Source organism: Elaeis guineensis, chromosome 3 (genome assembly GCF_000442705.2).
Source record: "Elaeis guineensis isolate ETL-2024a chromosome 3, EG11, whole genome shotgun sequence".
NCBI classification, from domain to species: domain Eukaryota; kingdom Viridiplantae; phylum Streptophyta; class Magnoliopsida; order Arecales; family Arecaceae; genus Elaeis; species Elaeis guineensis.
Genome location: NC_025995.2, coordinates 25,966,006 through 25,985,545, shown reverse-complemented (window position 1 = coordinate 25,985,545; position 19,540 = coordinate 25,966,006).

Sequence of the window (19,540 nt, the reverse complement as noted above, 5' to 3'; positions counted from 1 at the left end):
TCCTAATGTCGGATTTAATTAAATCTTTTTTTAATCTAACTTGATGAAGTTAGTGGGAGGATTGAAATTGGCTGATCAATTTCTTCTCTTTTATCCTTTAATAAAATCCTCAAAAATTATTACATCTCTAAAAATAATTAAGTTATAGTGATAACTAAGTCATAGCCTCCCATTAAGTGAGTGATAATGAGTCCATTAGTTTAATAATCACTGGAGGTCCAAAGGCCTGGTGCTTATTGACTAATGGAATTATCATTCATAATAAGATAATTTGGTTGAGTCTTTTTGATGGTGGTCAGGTTGGCCGGCCAAAGTCGGGCCTGATCATTTATTGGTCTGATTCATCAAATCAAGTCATGTTAATGGTTGGACCTAACCAGAACTTTTCAGTGGAGGCCAAATCCTACTGATTAGGTTCTGGGGCAAAATCAATTACTAGAAGTTGTTTAGAGAAACAACTAGTTATGAACCTACCCATAGATGCACATGGGTTGACCAACCAAAGTTGGGCTCGTGTGTAGTCTGTGTGGATTCTAGTACCCACTAAGGAATTGAAGTAATTCCTCGAATTGAAAGTTGAGACTACCAATTCATAAAAATACTGGAGAAACTTTAGACTAAAATCAAATCTTTAGTATTAATAATTTATGTACTAATATAGGTCTGGTTTTCCTTTATGCAGCTATGGACACTACCCTGTCGCTCCGATCATTATTAGATAATGACAAGCTCATGGGACCTAATTTTGATAGCTGGTATCAAAATTAAAAATCATCCTTAAGCATGAGCGGATCCTTTATGTAGTAACAGATCCGACACCTGAGGAGCCAGCCCTGAACGCTAGAGGGACAGTCTGAGATACTTACCAGAAGTGGCTCAATGACCGCACCAACGTCCGGTGCATAATGCTGACGGCAATGAATTATGAGTTCAGTCGCAGGTTCGAGAATGCCCAGCCACAAGAGATGCTTCAAATGTTGAACGACTCTTTTGGCACGCCTGACGACGTTGAAAGACACAAAACTAGTTGTGCCATTTTCAATGCTCGGATGAGGGATGGAGCCTCAGTCACTGATCATGTACTGTACATGATCGAAATGATTGAGCACCTAAGTAAACTGGGTTTTTCCCTGCACGAGCAGCTCGGTAAGGATGCGATCCTTAATTCTCTACCCAAGTCCTTCCTTCCCTTCCTTACTTATTTTCGAATGACAAAGCCTGCAGTGAACTACCACGGCTTGTTGGGATTGCTGTAGAACTTTGAGAAGGATCACCAGCTCCATAAGGAGTCAGTGAATGTTGTGGGAGGGTCTTCTTCTGGTCGTCGACCCTTTAAGAAAGGGAAGAAGAACAAGAAGAAGAAGAATAAGAAGGTGCAGCTGTATACTGGGACGTCTGTACAGGGTCAGACCAAGAAGCACAAGCCCGACCAGAGCCAGGCAGAGTGCTTCTTTTACAAGAAGCAGGGGCACTGGAAGAGGAACTGTCCTCTATACATTGCCTCACTGGATCCGAACAGGCCAAAGAAGAAGCAAGGTACTTATATGATAACACCTTGCAACTTTTTATTTGTGATACTACTGCCTGGGTATTGGATACCGGAAGCCCTTATCATATTTGAATTTGATGCAGGGTCTGCAAGTCAGTAGGAGATTTGATGAAGGTGAGAGGTTCCTGAACGTTGGAGATGGAAGTAAAGTTCCAGTTCTAGCATTAGGAATCATGAATCTTGTAATCAATTCTCAAAATATAATTCTGAGTGAATGTCACTATTGTCCAAGCTTTTTATTAAATATTATTTCTGTAGGCCTTTTGGCCATGAACGGTTATCAATTTTTAATAAAAAAAAATATTTAATATCATTTTGAATGGTGTTACAATATTTATTGGACAACTTTATAATAAAATTTACTTTCTATCACAACCTGTTAATGTGGTTCAAACCTCCGGTAAATGCCCTAGAATAGATAATGTGTCAGAAGTCTACCTTTGGACTGTAGGCTAGGTCATATCAATAAGAATAGGATAAATAGGTTGGCTCAAGAAGGAATTCTTGAAGTAGGTGATTGTGAATCACTTCTAACCTGTGAGTCCTGTCTTCTTGGTAAAATGACCAAGTCACCTTTTACTGGAAAAGGTGAGCGAGCCAGTGAACTCTTGGGTCTGGTACATTCTGATGTATGTGGACCCATGAGCACAAGTGCAAGAGGTGGATATTTCTACTTCATAACCTTCACAGATAACCTATCGAGGTATGGGTATGTCTATTTAATGAAGCATAAGTCGAGTTGTTTGAAATGTTCAAACTATTCCGAAATGAGGTAGGAAAATAAACTGGAAAGTGTATTAAAACTCTTTGATCTGATCGAGGAGGTGAATACCTTTCCAATGAGTTTCTGATATATCTTGGAGAGAATGGGATTCTCTCTCAATGGACTCCTAATGGAACACCACAGCATAATGGTGTATCTGAAAGGAGGAATCGGACCTTGTTGGACATGGTTCGATCCATGATGGGGTTCACTGGTCTGTCGATCTTCCTCTGGGGATATGCGCTCGAATTGGCTTGTTACCTTCTAAATAGAGTTCCGAGTAAGTCTGTAACCAAAATGCCATATGAGATATGGATAGGACGTAAGCCAGTACTCTTGCACCTTAGGATTTGGGGGTGTCCGGCTTATGTTAAACATTTAATTACGGATAAGCTAGGACCTAGATCTGACAAGTGTAATTTTATAGGATACCCAAAAGAGACCAAAAGGTATTATTTCTACCTGACTGATGAGCAAAAGGTGTTTGTCAGTCTTAAGACAATCTTTTTGAAAAAAGAGTTCCTTGGTGAAGGAACTGTTGCCTCTAAGGTCGAACTTGATGAAGTTCGACAGATGAAAAAACTGACCAAGTTGCTGAACCTGAATCGGATTTGATTAGATCAGATCCGGAGCCCATTGTTCAAGCACCCTTAAGGCGATCTGGTAGAGTACCACGTAAACCGGACAGATACTATAGTTTCTTGGTCCGGGATGATGATTCTATCAAACTTGATGAAAATGATGAGGATCCGATCACCTACATGGATGCAATGCAGAGATCCGACTCTGAGAAATGGCTAGAGGCCATGAAATCCGAAATGGAGTCCATGAAAGTCAACGATGTGTGGACATTGGTTGACCCACCCGAAGGAGTAAAACCATAGGGTGTAAGTGGGTCTTCAAGAGGAAGAGGGGCGCAGATGAAAAGGTGGAAACCTATAAAGCCCGTCTGGTTGCCAAGGGATATCGTCAACGTTATGGTATAGACTATGATGAGATATTTTCTCCTGTGGCAATGCTCAAATCATTCGAATTATGCTTGCGATAGCTGTCCATCTGGACTATGAAATCTGGCAGATGGATGTGAAGACAGCTTTCCTAAATGGAGAGCTGGATGAAGAGGTGTATATGATACAACCTGAAGGATTCACATCCACTGATGAGTCTAAGGTGAGCAGACTACAGAGGTCCATTTATGGACTTAAGTAGGCATTCCGGAGTTGAAACATACATTTTGATAGGACGATCAAGATGTATGGCTTCGTTAAGAATGGAGAAGAGCCCTACATTTATAAGTGGGCTAATGATCCAGTAGTGATATTTTTTGTATTGTATGTGGATGATATTCTCTTAATCGGAAATGATGTCTCTGCATTACAGAGAATAAAGATTTGGCTGTTGTCACAGTTCTCCATGAAGGATTTGGGAGAAGCTTCCTACATCCTAGGGATGAGGATCTATAGAGATAAATCTAAAAGGTTGCTTGGTTTATCCCAGTCTACATACATAGATACTATGCTGAAGAGGTTCAACATGGAGAATTCCAAGAAAGGCTATCTACTGATAGGCCATGGAATTTCTCTCTCGAAGAGGATTGTCAGACAATACCTCAAGAGAGAGAGCGTATGGGTAGGATTCCATATACTTCGGCAGTCGGATCTATCATGTACGCCATGATATGTACACGACCAGATGTGGCATACTCACTAGGGGTAGTGAGTAGATACCAATCTGATCCAGGGGAGAATCACTAGAAGGTTGTTAAAACCATCCTGAAGTATTTAAGAAATACTAAGGACCAGTGGCTTGTTTATGGTGAATCAGACTTGAGACTTATAGGGTTTACAGACTCTAGTTTCAGTCTGATCACGATGACAGCAAAAGTGTGTCGGGATTTATTTTTATCTTTAATGGTGGGGCTATCTGCTGGAAGAGTTTCAAGCAACACACAGTGGCTGATTCAGTTTGCAAGGCGGAGTATGTCGCTGCATCAGATGCTGCCAAAGAAGTGGTGTGGCTGAGAAATTCATCACCGAGCTCGGAGTAGCACCCTCCCTTGTTGGTCCAGTTCTGCTTTACTGTGACAGCTCTGGAGCCATTGCTCAGGCGAAGGAACCCAAGGCACATCAGCGGATGAAGCATATTCTGTGCCGCTGCCATCTCATCCGAGAAATTATGGATCGAGATGACGTCGACCTTCTGAAGATCGACGGAAAGGAGAACTTGGCCGACCCATTCACTAAAGCCATTGCGGTGAAGATGGGTATTAGATACTGCACTGATTGGCTTTAGGCCAAGTGGGAGATTATTGGGAATAGTATCCCAAAGCTAATCATCAGTCTGTTGACAGTTGTGCTCATTTTTGTATATGTACATGAATTATGAATTAATAAAAATTATTTTGATATTTTTCATCACAAAATATTTCATCTTCTAATGAACTCCTATGTTGTGGTGAAATCCTTAGGACTATTTAGACTCGACAAAGGAGGATTTATCGTTTAGTCCTTAAATCTGTCGCCACCAAATGATATGTTGTTACAAAGATGACAACGTTTATCAAGCATAGGTCATTGTGTGCATATAGGTTGGTTGTCCTCTTAACCAATGAGTGTGGAGACACTGGTATGGCATACAAGTGAGATGTAAGAGTACATCTGCACTGAACGTGACCGACTCTGGAGGTATTTCTACTGTCAAGATTTGCTTCGATGGAATATGGGTATAAATGTCCCTCCGACCTGAGACAGCTACGGTGACTTGCAAGCAACTCACTGCACTTAGGCACTGGACTATCTGAATTTCTAATTCAGTGACGGAAGGCTGCTGGGTGTAGTCAAGTACTTGACTTGTTGGTGCGTGTGTCAAGATGGGATTGACCACTCCAGTTTAGGAGCTGTGTACAGTCGTATTTCAATTTAGCAAAACCTTAGCCAGGGTAGTCTTTGTGAGGAGTCACAGGACTGTTTGAGTTGAGCACGATTCGGATGATTTAATCAGGATTGACAGTTTAACCTTGAGTCATCCTAAACACACAGGTCAAAAGGATGAATTATACAGTAACCATATTCACATAGGTTCTGAGTGTTGCGATTGTGACTATTCGACCTATCCGATCATCAGGTACCATTGCTAGATGGTCACTTCGATTAGTACAGAAATTGGTTCCTGTGCTACCGGCTTAGGTTCGAACCTGTGGGGTCACACACATTAGAGGTTTCTATCTGATCTGATGGCTGATGAAGAGTCCTAATGCTCGTGGACTATGAGTCCTACATTCTGGGACTCTGTGATCGAGAATCAAGATTCTCTGATCACGAGTCCCACACATTTTGGGTACCAGGGTCAAGAGTCCCACTGGTTTGGGACTCTTCGATCAGGGTTACATATCGATGAATTCTGATGCCCGATTACCCATCGAATTTGGACTCAATATTTATGAAAGATTTAATTAGTGATTTGATCACTAATTAACTCAATTTGATTGTATAATTATTTTTGGATCAAGTCCAATTGAATTGGATTCAGTTGGGTTTGACCCAATTAGGTTAAGAGTTGACCTAATCGTCGAGATGGTTTGGTCCCTGATTTGATCAGGGGTTGGGCTTAATCAATTTTTGATTTGATTAGGATTTTATTGAGTCTAATTAAGTCTAATTAAGTTGGGTTTAAATTAGTCTAATTGGGCCTAACTTATTTGGTTCAATTAGGTTGGTTTAAATAATGAAACCATCTTGACCCATTCTCCCTGCGCCACCTCACTTCCACTGCGTCCATTTGAATTCACGAGAAGGAAGTTCTCATGAATTTTTTCTCATGCAAAGCCCTCCTCACGCCCTACTTTAATGTGTCAAATGAGTGGATAAAGATGATTGGTTGGCCATTCAAATTCAAAACAAAGTTTGAATTTGAATGAGCAACCAATCTTAGTGCCTTGACCTTATCCTCTTTTAGCACCCATTTATTACACGAGAAAATGTTTCTCATGAAATCACTCACACACAAATTAAGCCATGCCCTCCTCTTCTCACGCCCTTAGTGGATAGGGATAAATTTGTTTCCATTTGAATTCAAAATTTGATTTGAATTCAAATGTGCAATTACTCATCTTTATCCTCTCACGTGGATAAGACGTTTGACATTGTTTTAAAAGGAGGAGAAGAATGGGGCATGTGCAAGAAAAATTTTGGAGAGAAAATCTGGGCGTGAGGAATTCTTGTGTGCAAGGTGAAGGTCTATATCCTTCCAAGAGAAAAAAAAAGAAAAGAAAGAAAAAGTGTGCGCAGGGTTTCAGTGAGTTCTTCAGGGTTTCAGCCTGGAGTTCGGAATGTGAGAAGGTGAGCTACGAGTGTCGTGAGCCCATCAAATTTTAGGAAGATCTTCAACATCCTCTCAAACATGTCTGCTAATAATCCAGAGTATTCAAAGAATGACAGACATCGATCGAAGGAGTTCGATCAGCATCGGCCGTCGAAAGGGCTCTACAACGAGCTAGCACTCGTGAGGAGTCGATCAGACCGAAAGCTTCGTGTGGATGATCTGCAGAGGCCAGACATGCTGTGTGGCTGTATCATGACAATCAGACTCTCCCGACGGTGATCAGATTGCGGCGATCTACTACCCCACAAAGGTATTGTGTTCTGAACACATTACCGTAAAGTGTTTACTGTTCAAGTTCGAATTTCAAATTTAAATGCATGCATGCTATATATCATATTTAGATCCTAGTGTAGGATAAATTTTTATTAATTAATTAGATTAATTAATAATTTTTACTGTAAAATATGATTTTGAAAAATTTTAAAATTATCATTTTACCCCTGCACTGAATTTTCCCCACAACATCTACATATGCAATAACCAAAAATTCAGACGTGCACTGAACATGATCATATCATGCATGTTATTTATCTAATCTAATTAGATCAATGCATCAGATTAATTTTAGATAAATTTTAGATCTAAATTTACTTTTATACAGCATATAAAATACTTAAATTAGATTTGAAATCTCATAGAAAAATAATTCAAATACACACATGAATGCATAGAAATTTAAATTTTGATTAGATCTGATTTGATGTTGTGCAGAATTTTACTTAAAATTATATCTAAAAATTTATCAAAATAAATTTAATTCAGATCTTGATTAAGTCTAACTTCTAATCTAAAATAATATCATAAAAATTTTATTAAAATAGATTATAATTTGATTATTATTTCAGTAAAAATTGTATCAAAAAAATTCTGTTATAACAGATTTATAACTAACTTCAATCAACTATTGATTTTATTCTTGAAATATGATCAAAATCAAATCAAATAATTTTTAATTAATAAATCTAAATTAGATGAATGTTCTATATAAAAATCTGATCATATATCTCATATAAAAATATCAAAAAAATTAACTATGTATAGTATGTATCAATCCTACTCTAATATCAATTGAAGGGAAAGTATCCGATCTGATCGGATCGTCAGGGTGTGTTTTAAAAAAAAAATTATTTAAAAACTTACATAATAATTATGGATTATCTTGATTATAGTAGAATAAGGATCAAATCCCCAGAGGTTGCTTGAATCCGATGCCTCGTGAGGCTATAGGGAAGAGGGATGATCTTCTTTTCACCAAACCTTCTAAAGGCAGCAAGAGAAGGGAGATATATGATTCTGGATGTGACTCTTTTTGCCAAGATGATGGACGTCCAAAAAAGTGAGTGCCCAAAAGAAACTCCATGGTAAGAAAGAAAGAACACTTTCTTTCTTTCTTTTGTGTTGCACACAAGGCTCTTCTCACTGGTGATTTTCCTTTCTTTTTGTCACACAAAAAATATCATACTATCGGTGGTAGAGGGCCTCCCTTTAACTAGGTGATGTGTCTTAAATCTGGTCAATGTCCTAAGTTGGTTAGGACTTCTTATCCAAATAGAAAATTGGGTGAGAAACAATTGATGCCACTTTACTTTGTGCAATAGTTTTCTCCATGCGCAAGAAGAGATATGGGGTGGCAATTTTTAGTACACATTCCCTTCTTATGGTTGGCCAATATGAAAGAGAGTCTCAGGATTTTGGGACTCCTTAATTCTAAACCAAATGGACTCAAATTTGGTTTGATTCAAATCTGATACAAACCTAATTCGAACCAAATTTGAAGAGCCTGTTAATCCTAATCTAATTAGAATTCTGATCCAAGTCTAGCTTAAATTTTTAACCTAATTAATTTTTAATTAAATAAAATCTAATTTAAAATTAATTAGGACATAAATTGACTCTCTCATAAATTCTTTGGATCATTGATCAGATTAACATCATCCCTGAAATTAAATCTGAACCTCATGTCTAGTGCTAGCCAGACATAGTTAACTTGTTTAATCCCATATGACCCTTAACTTAATTTCAATTCAGCTAATCTATTTATTCAATCAAGTCAAGTACTTCTAAATTGAACTTATAGACTTGGGTTAATTATTTCTTACATTGTCTAACTTTGTGCATGACTCCATAGGTTTGAACACTAAGTCGATAGCATAGAAATTATTTCTTATACTAATCAAAGTTACCATTTAGCAATGGTTTCTAATGTCTGGATAGGTCAAATATATGTAAGATAATATTCAAGAATCTCTGCATATGGTTATCGCATAATTCATCCCTTTGATCTCAAATGCTTGAGGATGACTTAGGATTTAACTGTCAATCTAGAATGAGTCATGCACATTGTATTTCAATCTTTTATATCTATCTCATAGATTATTCGAGTTCAGATTTTACTAAATTAAAATACAGTGATACATTATCTCCTATAATACAGAGCGGTCAATCCTATCTTGATCCACACACAGACTTCACAAGTACTTGACTGTCTCCAATATCCTTCCATCACTACATTAGAAATGCAGGTAGTCTGATACCAAAGTATAGTGAGTTATTTGCAAGTCACTATGGTGATTTCATATCACAGGGATATTTATGCCCATATGCTTTGCGAGCTGCTCTTGACAATAGAGTGCTCCATAGGTGAGTCACTTGTTCAGTGACAATGTACCTCTATATCTCACCTGTATGTCATATCAGTATCTCCACCCTCCTTGGTTACGAGAACAACTAACCTGTATGGCACACAATGACCTACACTCGATAAACATTATCGTCCTTTTAATGACGTATTATTTGATTACGAACATATTTAAGAACTATTCGATAAATCTTCTTTTATCGATTTTCATATAGTTCTAAGGACTTCATCACAACACATAAGTTCATATAAGAAAGATATATATTTTGTGATAAAAAATATCAAATATTTTTTATTAATTCATAATTCATATACAATTACAAAGAACACAATCGTCCAAACGATTGGCTTTAAGATATATTTATTAACATTATATTAGGTCAAGTTTGGGGTGAGGTGTATTATAATTCATATCTAATTCGAATATGCTTCAATTATTATATTTTAACCTATACCCATCTCAGAGTTTAAATGGGTTGGATAAAATCTGCTCCATTAGAATTGGGTCAAGTTTCCAGTAGGTTACCTAAAATTGCCATCCCTAGTTATTTGATGCCTTGTTTCTAAATAATTTAACAATACATAGGGTTGCAAATGAGTTGGATTGAATTAGGACATGTTTGACCCTAGCTCGACTTGAGATCATATTTGGGCCATGACTTCGAACCAAAACCTCACCCATTAGCTAGTTAGGGTCTGGTTTGGTTCGATCAATGGGAAGGATTTTTGGACCCCGTGGATCTTTTTGGCCATGGTCGTGTGACCTAGAGTCAACCTAAAATATTCAAGTGTAGGTCAAGCAACTTTTCTATTATAGCTAAAATGCAATAATTGACTAAATAAGAATAGCTAAAATATTTAAACAAAACTATATATAAATTGATGTACTTGAGGAGCAAGATACTATAAATAAGAATCTACCAAAATAAATAATGAAATATGAATGTCTAAATATAATTAAATAAAAAAAGATGAGGAGATATAGTTTTTAAGATGGAAAAGAAGGCATTAGTTTAAATGATAGTTTATTCAATGAATTGGCAAAGATATTTAGAGTATAGAAAAAGGTGATTTAGTTGATTCAGATTTTTAGATTTGGTTTGGTCAGGTTGAGCGCCCTTCTTTGACTAAAATTCAACCCAAATAATATATGGGTTGAGTTGGGTCGAGTCAAGATGAGAAAACAAGACTCAAACTTGATGTGGAATTTACGTTGGCTCTAAATCTTACCCACATGTCTTCAAACATAGACTAGGTCAAGTCTAATTAAATTAAGATTAGGTAGTGTCACAAGCCAACTTAATCCATTTGCAGCCCTACTAGCAAATGGAGGTGAACCTTTGATGAGATATGACTGAAGAACCAGATCTAGGGTTTCAGGATTAAATCTTGAAACTTTTTCAAGATCATGCAGCGGAAGACTAAAATAAATCAAAATTTATTTTATAAAATCAGAGAATCTCTAGATATAAGATCCTATTATATGATTATTATATGGCATTAAATCAAAAATTAAAATATATAGAGAATGAACTACATGTTGATCATATCAACATATTTCTATGCTACATCTAATGTATGTAATAAACAATAGATCATATCTATTATCTTTCAATTAGACATTCTAACCTTATTGATCCGGGCTTGAGGATGATATTGCGAGCCGCACACACATCCGGCCTCTAGGAGTCATCCACACGAGCCTACGAATCTTGATCAGAAGTTTTGCTTCAGGAAATCAGCACAATATACTAGTACTACGCTGATCCTTCTTTGATGGTTGATCAGGTGCCTCCTTCTTCTTGATTTAGAATCTTTCAAAGATGAGAAGTAGGAGGAGGAGTTTTAGATCTGAGATACTCTCAGAAAACTCAAGATGGAGGAAGGGAAGAGATGAACACAACAACCCTAGAATAAGACCCTCTTCTTCTTCTCTTTGCTCTCTCTAGACACCCTATCTTGTGTCTATTATATCTCTATGTCCCAATCTTCTTTCTCTCTGATTTTCGGACACCCCAAAGGTCTCTCTTTGATCTATTTTTTATAAAAATTTTATAAAAAAATTTATTTTATATAAAAGATATGATAGAGTCCTTGTCTAGATCAAATACCTAATTAAGGTTTATCCAAACATGGCAAGATAAGGGGTGCCCAACTCTTGGGTGCCCCCTCCTTCTTTTTGTGTGTGGACCAATAGAAAAGGGTGCCTATCAAGTGCCATAAAAGCCATGAAAATTTCAAAAAAAATCTGGGTAAAATCGGTGCAAAAAGAAAAGAGTTATGGATTTCTAAAACTTTATCTCATAGAATTTAAAATCCAAACTTATTCCTACTTTGATTTGATCCACAACCATCTTCCATGTAAGAAAGAAGAGAGAAAACCTTTTGGGCATGGTGAAGATCTGGAGAGGATTTTTGTCACATAAAATAAGAGAAAATTGGCATGGAATAAGAGAGAGGGTGTGGGGAGAGTATGTAGCGCAAGGTAGAATCCTAGTCTTACTAGGATTCTATCTTATGACTTGTTTTAATTTGATTTCTCAAACCAAATCAAATCAAAATTAGATCAACCTAATTAAAATAGATATTAATCTAATTAAAAACTTAATTTAATCAGATTAAATTAATTTAAATCTATTTTAATTTTTTAATCAAATTAAAAATTAGGTTGTCCAAGTCCTAATTGAACTAGGACTAATTTTTTCTTGCACTTGGCTTATCCAATAAATCAATTAGACTTGATCCAATTAAGCTCAAACTAAATTTAATTAAATCATATTTAATTAGACTTAATCTTAGCCCATTGATTTAATCAAATTAAGCTAACTAGCAATCGAATTGCTAATCGATCGTCCTACAATACTTGCACTAGGTTAAATGTCAATCGTATTGATCATTTAACTCTAGAACGATTCTTAATCGTTGATCAACCATCCGATCAGATCATGAATTCTAATGTATGTGACCTCATAGGTCTGAACCTAAGTTAGTAGCACAGGAATAAATTTTTGTACCAATCAAAATGACCATCTAGTAATAGTACCCGATGGTCGGATAGGTCGAATGTGTAGAACAACATCCTTGAAACCCATGTGGATATAGTTTTCATATAATTCATCCTCTTGACCAAAATGATCATAGGACACCTCAGAGTTCAACTATCAACTCTGATCAGGTTATCCACATTGTATTTTAAAATATCAAATCCATCTGATGGATTACCTTGACCAAGATTTTGTTAAATTGAAATACAGCGACTCATTCTTCTCTAACTCTTGGAGTGGTCAATCCCATCTCGATCATACTCTAACTTTGCAAGTACTTAACTGTGCTCAGAAGCCTTCCGTCACTGAATTAAAAATTCAGTTAGTCTAGTACCAAAGCACAGTGAGTTGCTTGCAAGTCACTAAGGCGATCTCAGATCTAAGGGATACTTATACCTATATCCCATCAGAGACATTCTCGACAGTAGAATGCTTTGGAGTTGGTCACGTTCAATGATGATGTACCTTTATATCTCACCTGTATGTCATACCAGTGTCTCCATACTCCTTGGTTAAGAGAACAACTAACCCATATGGCCTACAGCGACCTATGCTCGACAGAAGCTGTCATCCTTATTAACAGCCTATCATTTAGTCGTGAATAATTTTAAGAACTAATCGATAAATTCTCTCTTTATCGAACTTAAATAGTCCTAAGGACTTCATCATAACAACGGAGTTCGTTAGAAGATGAAAACTTATGATAAAAATATCAAAAATATATTTTATTTATTAACAAATCAATTACAATACTTGGTTGCTCAATCGTCAACAGTTTGACGATTGACTTTTGGGATATATTTCTCAACAACTCCCATTTGTCCTAAAGCTACTCGGCACAGTATCTAATACCCATCTTCGACTTGTGATTGTCGAACTCCTTTATCGTCAGGGCTTTAATGAAGGGGTCGGCCTGCTTCTCCTTTCTGTCGATCTTTTGAAGGTCGACGTCACCTCGATCCATGATCTTTCAGACCAGGTAAAAATGGCAAAAAATATGCTTCATCCGCTGGTCTGCTTTGGGTTCCTTCGCCTGAGCTATGGCACCAGTGCTGTCGCAGTAGACCAGGACCGGACCATCAAGAGAGGGTGCTACTCCGAGCTCGATGATGAATTTTTTCAGCCACACAGCTTCCTTCACGGCATTCGATGCTGCGATGTACTCCATCTCGCAAACAGAGTCTATCATAGTATGCTGCTTGGAACTCTTCCAGCAGATGGCTCCACCATTCAGAGTAAAGATATAATCCGACACGCTTCTGCTGTCATCATGATCAGATTGAAAGTTGGAGTTTGTAAACCCCACAAGTTTCAGATCTGACTCGCCATAAACCAACCATTGGTCTTTAGTATTTCACAAATACTTAAGGATGGCTTTAACCACTTTTCAATGGTTTTCTCTAGGATCAGATTAGTATCTATTCACTACTCCTAGTGAGTATGCCACATCTGACCTTGTACATGTCATGACGTACATGATAGATCCCATGATCGAAACATATGGGACTCTACTCATACGCTCTCTCTCTTCAGAAGTTGTCGGACAATCATTCTTAAAGAGAAAAATTTCATGGCCTATCGGTAGATAACCCTTCTTGAAATTCTTCATGCTGAACCTCTTCAGCATAGTGTCTATGTACATGGACTGGGATAACCCAAGCATCATTTTAGATCTATCCCTATAGATCTTTATCCCTAGGATGTACGATGCTTCACGCAAGTCCTTCATGGAGAACTGTGATGACAACCAAACTTTTATTCCCTGTAGTGTGGGGATGTCATTCTCGATTAAGAGAATGTCATCCATGTACAAGACAAAGAATATCACAATTGGATCATTTTCCCATTTATAGATGCAGGACTCTTCTCTGTTCTTAACGAAGCCATACATTTTAATCACCTTATCAAAATGTATGTTCCAACTCGAGAAGCTTGTTTCAATCCATAAATGGATCTCTGAAGCTTGCATATATTGGACTCATCTGTGGATGTAAACCCCTCAGGTTGTATCATATACACCTCTTCGGTCAGCTCTCCATTCAGAAAAGCTATCTTTACATCGATCTACCAGATCTCATAATCCAGATGGGCAGCTATTGCAAGCATTATCCGAATGAATTTGAGCATTGTCATAAGAGAAAATGTCTCTCATAGTCAATACCATAACGTTGACGATACCCCTTGGCAACCAGATGGGCTTTATAGGTCTCTACCTTTCCGTCTGTGCCCCTCTTCTTTTTGAAGACCCATTTACACCCAATGGGTTTAACCCCTTCAGGTGGGTCAACCAATGTCCATACATCGTTGACCTTCATGGACTCCATTTCGAATTTCATGGCTTCAAGCTATTTTTCAGAATCAGATCTCTGCATTGCATTCATATAGGTGATCGGATCCTCATCATTTTCATCAAGTTTGATGAGATCACCATTTCAGATCAAAAAATCATAGTATCTATCTGACTGACGTGGTACTCTATCGGATCGCCTTAGTGGTGCAGGTGAAAGAAAAATCGGCTTTTTTCCTATAGGATCTTGCAGATCTAATGAGATCTAGAACAGAATATTTTTTTAAAAAAAATTATCCTATGATATTTCAGATCTAAGATCTATTAGATCTAATTCTTATTATCTGATATTTAATCTAAAATTAAATCTAAAACTTGAAGATTAGAGAAATACCTCTAGGATAACTAGATTACTCTGTAGATGATCACAGCAATGCCCGAGGTTCAAAAATAGCCATGCAGTCACCTAACCTCTATCGATATCCACTCAAGCAGGATCTGGATTGTCTTCTCCTTGTGAATCTTTACTCTAAAAATTAGATCTGGATCTGATCTGAAAGATCTTCAAAAGATCTTCTAAAGCTGGAGCAGCAGCTTCTCGATAAATTCCTACAGCCTTCTGATCAGGGAGCCACCACACCTTGGACAAGCACCAAATGGATGCCCAACTTCTTGAATGTGAAGAGGGGAGAGAGAGAACTAGAGGGGGCATAAAAAAGTAGAGGGATATTAGGCTTTTGCTGGGTATTGAGCAGATTCTCTAAACCCTAGGTGCAAACAGGGTTTAAATAGACCCTGCTGCGCCATGCAGTGCCACATCATTCGATCAATCAAAAAATTCTAATTAATTCTGAAAAAATTTTGATTGATGGAGTGATATCATCTGATCATATCAGATAAAAACTCCACCAAACCCTCCTACTATTGGCACCAACACTGGATAAACACAGTGAGATTGGCGCCCAACAGTTTGAGTCGATCAAGGCATAGAGTCCTCATCTCATGGGACTCTATCCTTATCCACTTGAGGTGCATGCCCAATCTGATCTTGGTGCCCACTTTGAGGCCTAATTTAGCAGGTGGACACTCCACAAAAACTCTCCAATGACCTCTTGCCAAGTGGCCTTCAGTTCAAGATCTATAAGTCAACATTTGATCGATGTCCTAAAACAAAAATGGCAGGTGACAGGAATTGGCAGGTGTTGTCTTAAATTCATCTCATGAATTAAGACAAGACTTTTTTGAGCTGGACTGGCTCCAGTCAGACTGAGAGAAACCTTCTCAAGGTTCTCTAGGTGAGTAAAATCATATTTGGCTCAGTCGAGATAGAAAAGATTACACAAGGAGAAAGTTAGGCTCAATCGTGTGCTAGCACGATTTCCTTGAACCTAATTAGATCTAATCCAAATCAATTGAACTGGACTAGCTTGATTGATGACATCCAGACCCTAACTCTTATTGTGTGACCCAGTTAGATTTATTTTCGTATGGTAATGAGACATGTCGTGATCTCATCATCGATATCATCAAAACTTCTTTCGATGGACCAAAACTCTTCTGATTCAAACAATTAGAATGATCGATCATCAAGATCATTCTAATTGCTCTCAAAATCTATCAGTGATATCTAGTAGTATATGGTGGCAACCCATCAAAAATAAAGATGAACCTCTCGGTGCAGCTACCTGTGTGATTGGATTCCTCTATCATGAGTTCCGACTGAATTAGGGTTAAAGTGAACTAATCAAACCCAACATCAGTCATATGAATCAATCGATCGATCCGAGTCTGATGTGAAATCCCAATGGAAAACTCTTTTCCATTATTTCACTCTGCCATGGCCATGGCTTAAGGACTCGATCTTTCGATCATCATAGGACTACTCTTATCTACCGAGGTTGATAGATCCCATCTTGGTGCAATCTGGTTCCTACAATAAATATGCTACAACCAACATATACCTCAAGATTCTGAATGGCTAGGAGATCGAGTTATGGTGTAGTCAAACTATAACACACTCAAAGTGAACTGTTGATGTACCTCAGGTCAAAGAACTAGACACAGCTGCAGCATCGAGCTAGTCATCGACGAGAAGGTAGACTTCCTTATGACTGCTCGAGGTGGTCACGCTCAGTACTTTCATTCTCAATGAATATCTGTACTCTCACTCCAATGTCTCCACATCATAGACTCAAGACTCATCTACCCTAAGAAAATGATCGTACACCAACCTTCCGGATCGATCACCATCCTCGTGATGATCCTATGGTCAGGAGCTGTTTATGAGTTCGTTATGTAAATTCATGCCTTAAATTTTAACTCTTGAAAATATGAATTAACATTCTTACTAACTCAAAGGATATATCACAGACATACAGGAATGTGTCAGCCAATCTGATATCTAGGGTACACATCTCACAAACTTCCACTTGACCTAATGTCAATTGGCTACATATCTAAGTCCCATCTTCTCAAGGTGGGCTTCGATCTTCTGCTAGCCTAATGACTTTGTCAGTGGGTCTACCACATTGTCTGTGGAGTTGACTCTCTTAACCTCGACATAATCTTCTTCGAGGTAATCATGGATCAGATGGAATCGCCGCTCGATATGCTTGGACTTTTGATGAGATCTTGGCTCTTTAGCTAGGGCTATGGCACCATTATTGTCGCAGTAAAGAGGGATGGATCTGATGACATCACTCCAAGCTCTGTGGTAAACTTTTTGTACCAGAATACTCCTTCATAGCTTTCGATGCAGCAATATACTCTACCTCTATGGTGGAATCAGCAATCACCGTCTGCTTGAAACTCTTCCAGCTGACTGCACCACCATTGCAAATGAACAGACTCCCAGATGTTGACTTTCGATCATCTATATCAGATATAAAGTCTGAGTCTGTAAATCTCTGAACCTAGAGTTCTCCATTCCCAAAGACTAGAAACATATCCTTAGTCCTTCTCAAGTACTTAAGGATACATTTTACAGAAGTCTAGTGCTCTTCGCCTGGATTCGATTGATATCTGCTTGTGACACTCACAGCATGGGCTATATCAGGTCGTGTACATAGCATGGCATATATGAGGCTTCCTATTGCTGAAGCATAAGGGATCTTGCTCATGCGTTCAATCTCCTCAGGTGTGCTAGGGCACATCTTCTTGGAGAGATGAATGCCATGTCTAAAAGGTACTAAACCTCTTTTGGAGTTTTCATGCTAAACCTTTTTAGCACCTCCTCTATGTACATCTTCTGTGAAAGTCCCAGCATCCTATTTGGTCTATCTCTATAGACCTTAATACTCAGTATAAAGGATGCTTCTCCTAGATTTTTCATAGAGAACTCCTTAGACAACCATATTTTGATTGAGGTCAACATGAAAATATCATTTCCAATTAGGAGGATGTCATCAACGTACAGTACAAGGAAGACAACTGCGCTCCCACTGATCTTCTTGAATACACATGATTCCTCCTCATTCTTGATGAAACCAAACATTTTGATCACATCATTGAAATGAGTATTCCAACTCTGAGATGCTTGCTTAAGTCCATAAATAGACCTTTGCAGCTTGCAGACTTTGTGATCATCATCACTGGATGTGAAACCAAGCGGCTGTTCCATATAGATATCTTCCTCAAGATATCCATTTAAGAATGCCATTTTCACGTCCATCTGCCATATTTCATAATGAAATAGGCTGCAATAGCAAGCAATGTGCGGATGGATTTTAGCATGGCTACGGGTGAGAAGGTATCCTGATAATCAATGCCTTCGCACTGACTATAACCTTTCGCTACGAGCTTAGCCTTGAATGCCTCCACATTCCCATCTGCACCTATCTTTCTCTTGAAGATCTATTTACACCTAATAGGTATAATACCTTCAGGTGGATCTACCAAGGTCCAGACTTGGTTTGAGTACATCGAATCAATTTCTGATCTCATTGCCTCTAACCATTTCTCGGAGTCAATATCTGATATCGCCTCATCATAGGTCTTGGGGTCATCACCATGAGCCCCATTTTTTGTGAGAAACATTTTCTCTACATCCTCTTGTATGGTACCTAAGTACCTTTCAGGAGGATGGAAAATCTTAGTCGATCTATGAGGTGGAAGAGGTTGTATTAGGATTGATTTAATTAATTGGATTCCTCAGGTTCTTTAGCTCATTGCTCTTGGGAGATATTTTTTTAAGCTTAATTATTCTTCCGATGCCACTATCTTGAATAAACTATTTTTCAAAAAAAATAGCATGTCGATTTACAATCACATTGTGATCTTTTGAAATATAAAAATAGTATCATAATGACTTTTTAGGATATCCTAATGACTTTTTAGGATATCCTATGAACCGAGCTCTAAAAGATCTGAACTCTAACTTGTTCGCCTGCTGTCTCTTGACATGAGACGGACAACCTCAAATTCTAAGATGACTCAGACTTGGTTTCTTACCATGCCATATCTTATACGGTGTGGTAGAAATGATTTTAGAGGAAATCCTATTCAATACATATATTGCTGTCATGAGACAATATCCTCAAAGAAACTCAGAGAGGTCCGTGAAGCTCATCATGGAACGGACCATATCTAATAGGGTCCGGTTTCTCCATTCTGAAATTCTGTTGAGTTGTGGCATTTCAGGTGGAGTCCATTGAGAGACTATGCCATTGTCCTTAAGATAGTCTAGAAACTCCCAACTAAGGTATTCACCTCTTCAATCTGATTGAAGAACCTTAATGGGTTTTTCTGTTTATTTTTCTACCTCATGCCTGAATTTTTTGAACTTTTCAAAGGCTTCAGATTTGTGTTTCATTAGAAACACATACCTGTACCTAGATATATCATCGGTAAAGGTAATGAAGTAGACATAGTTGCCTTTAGC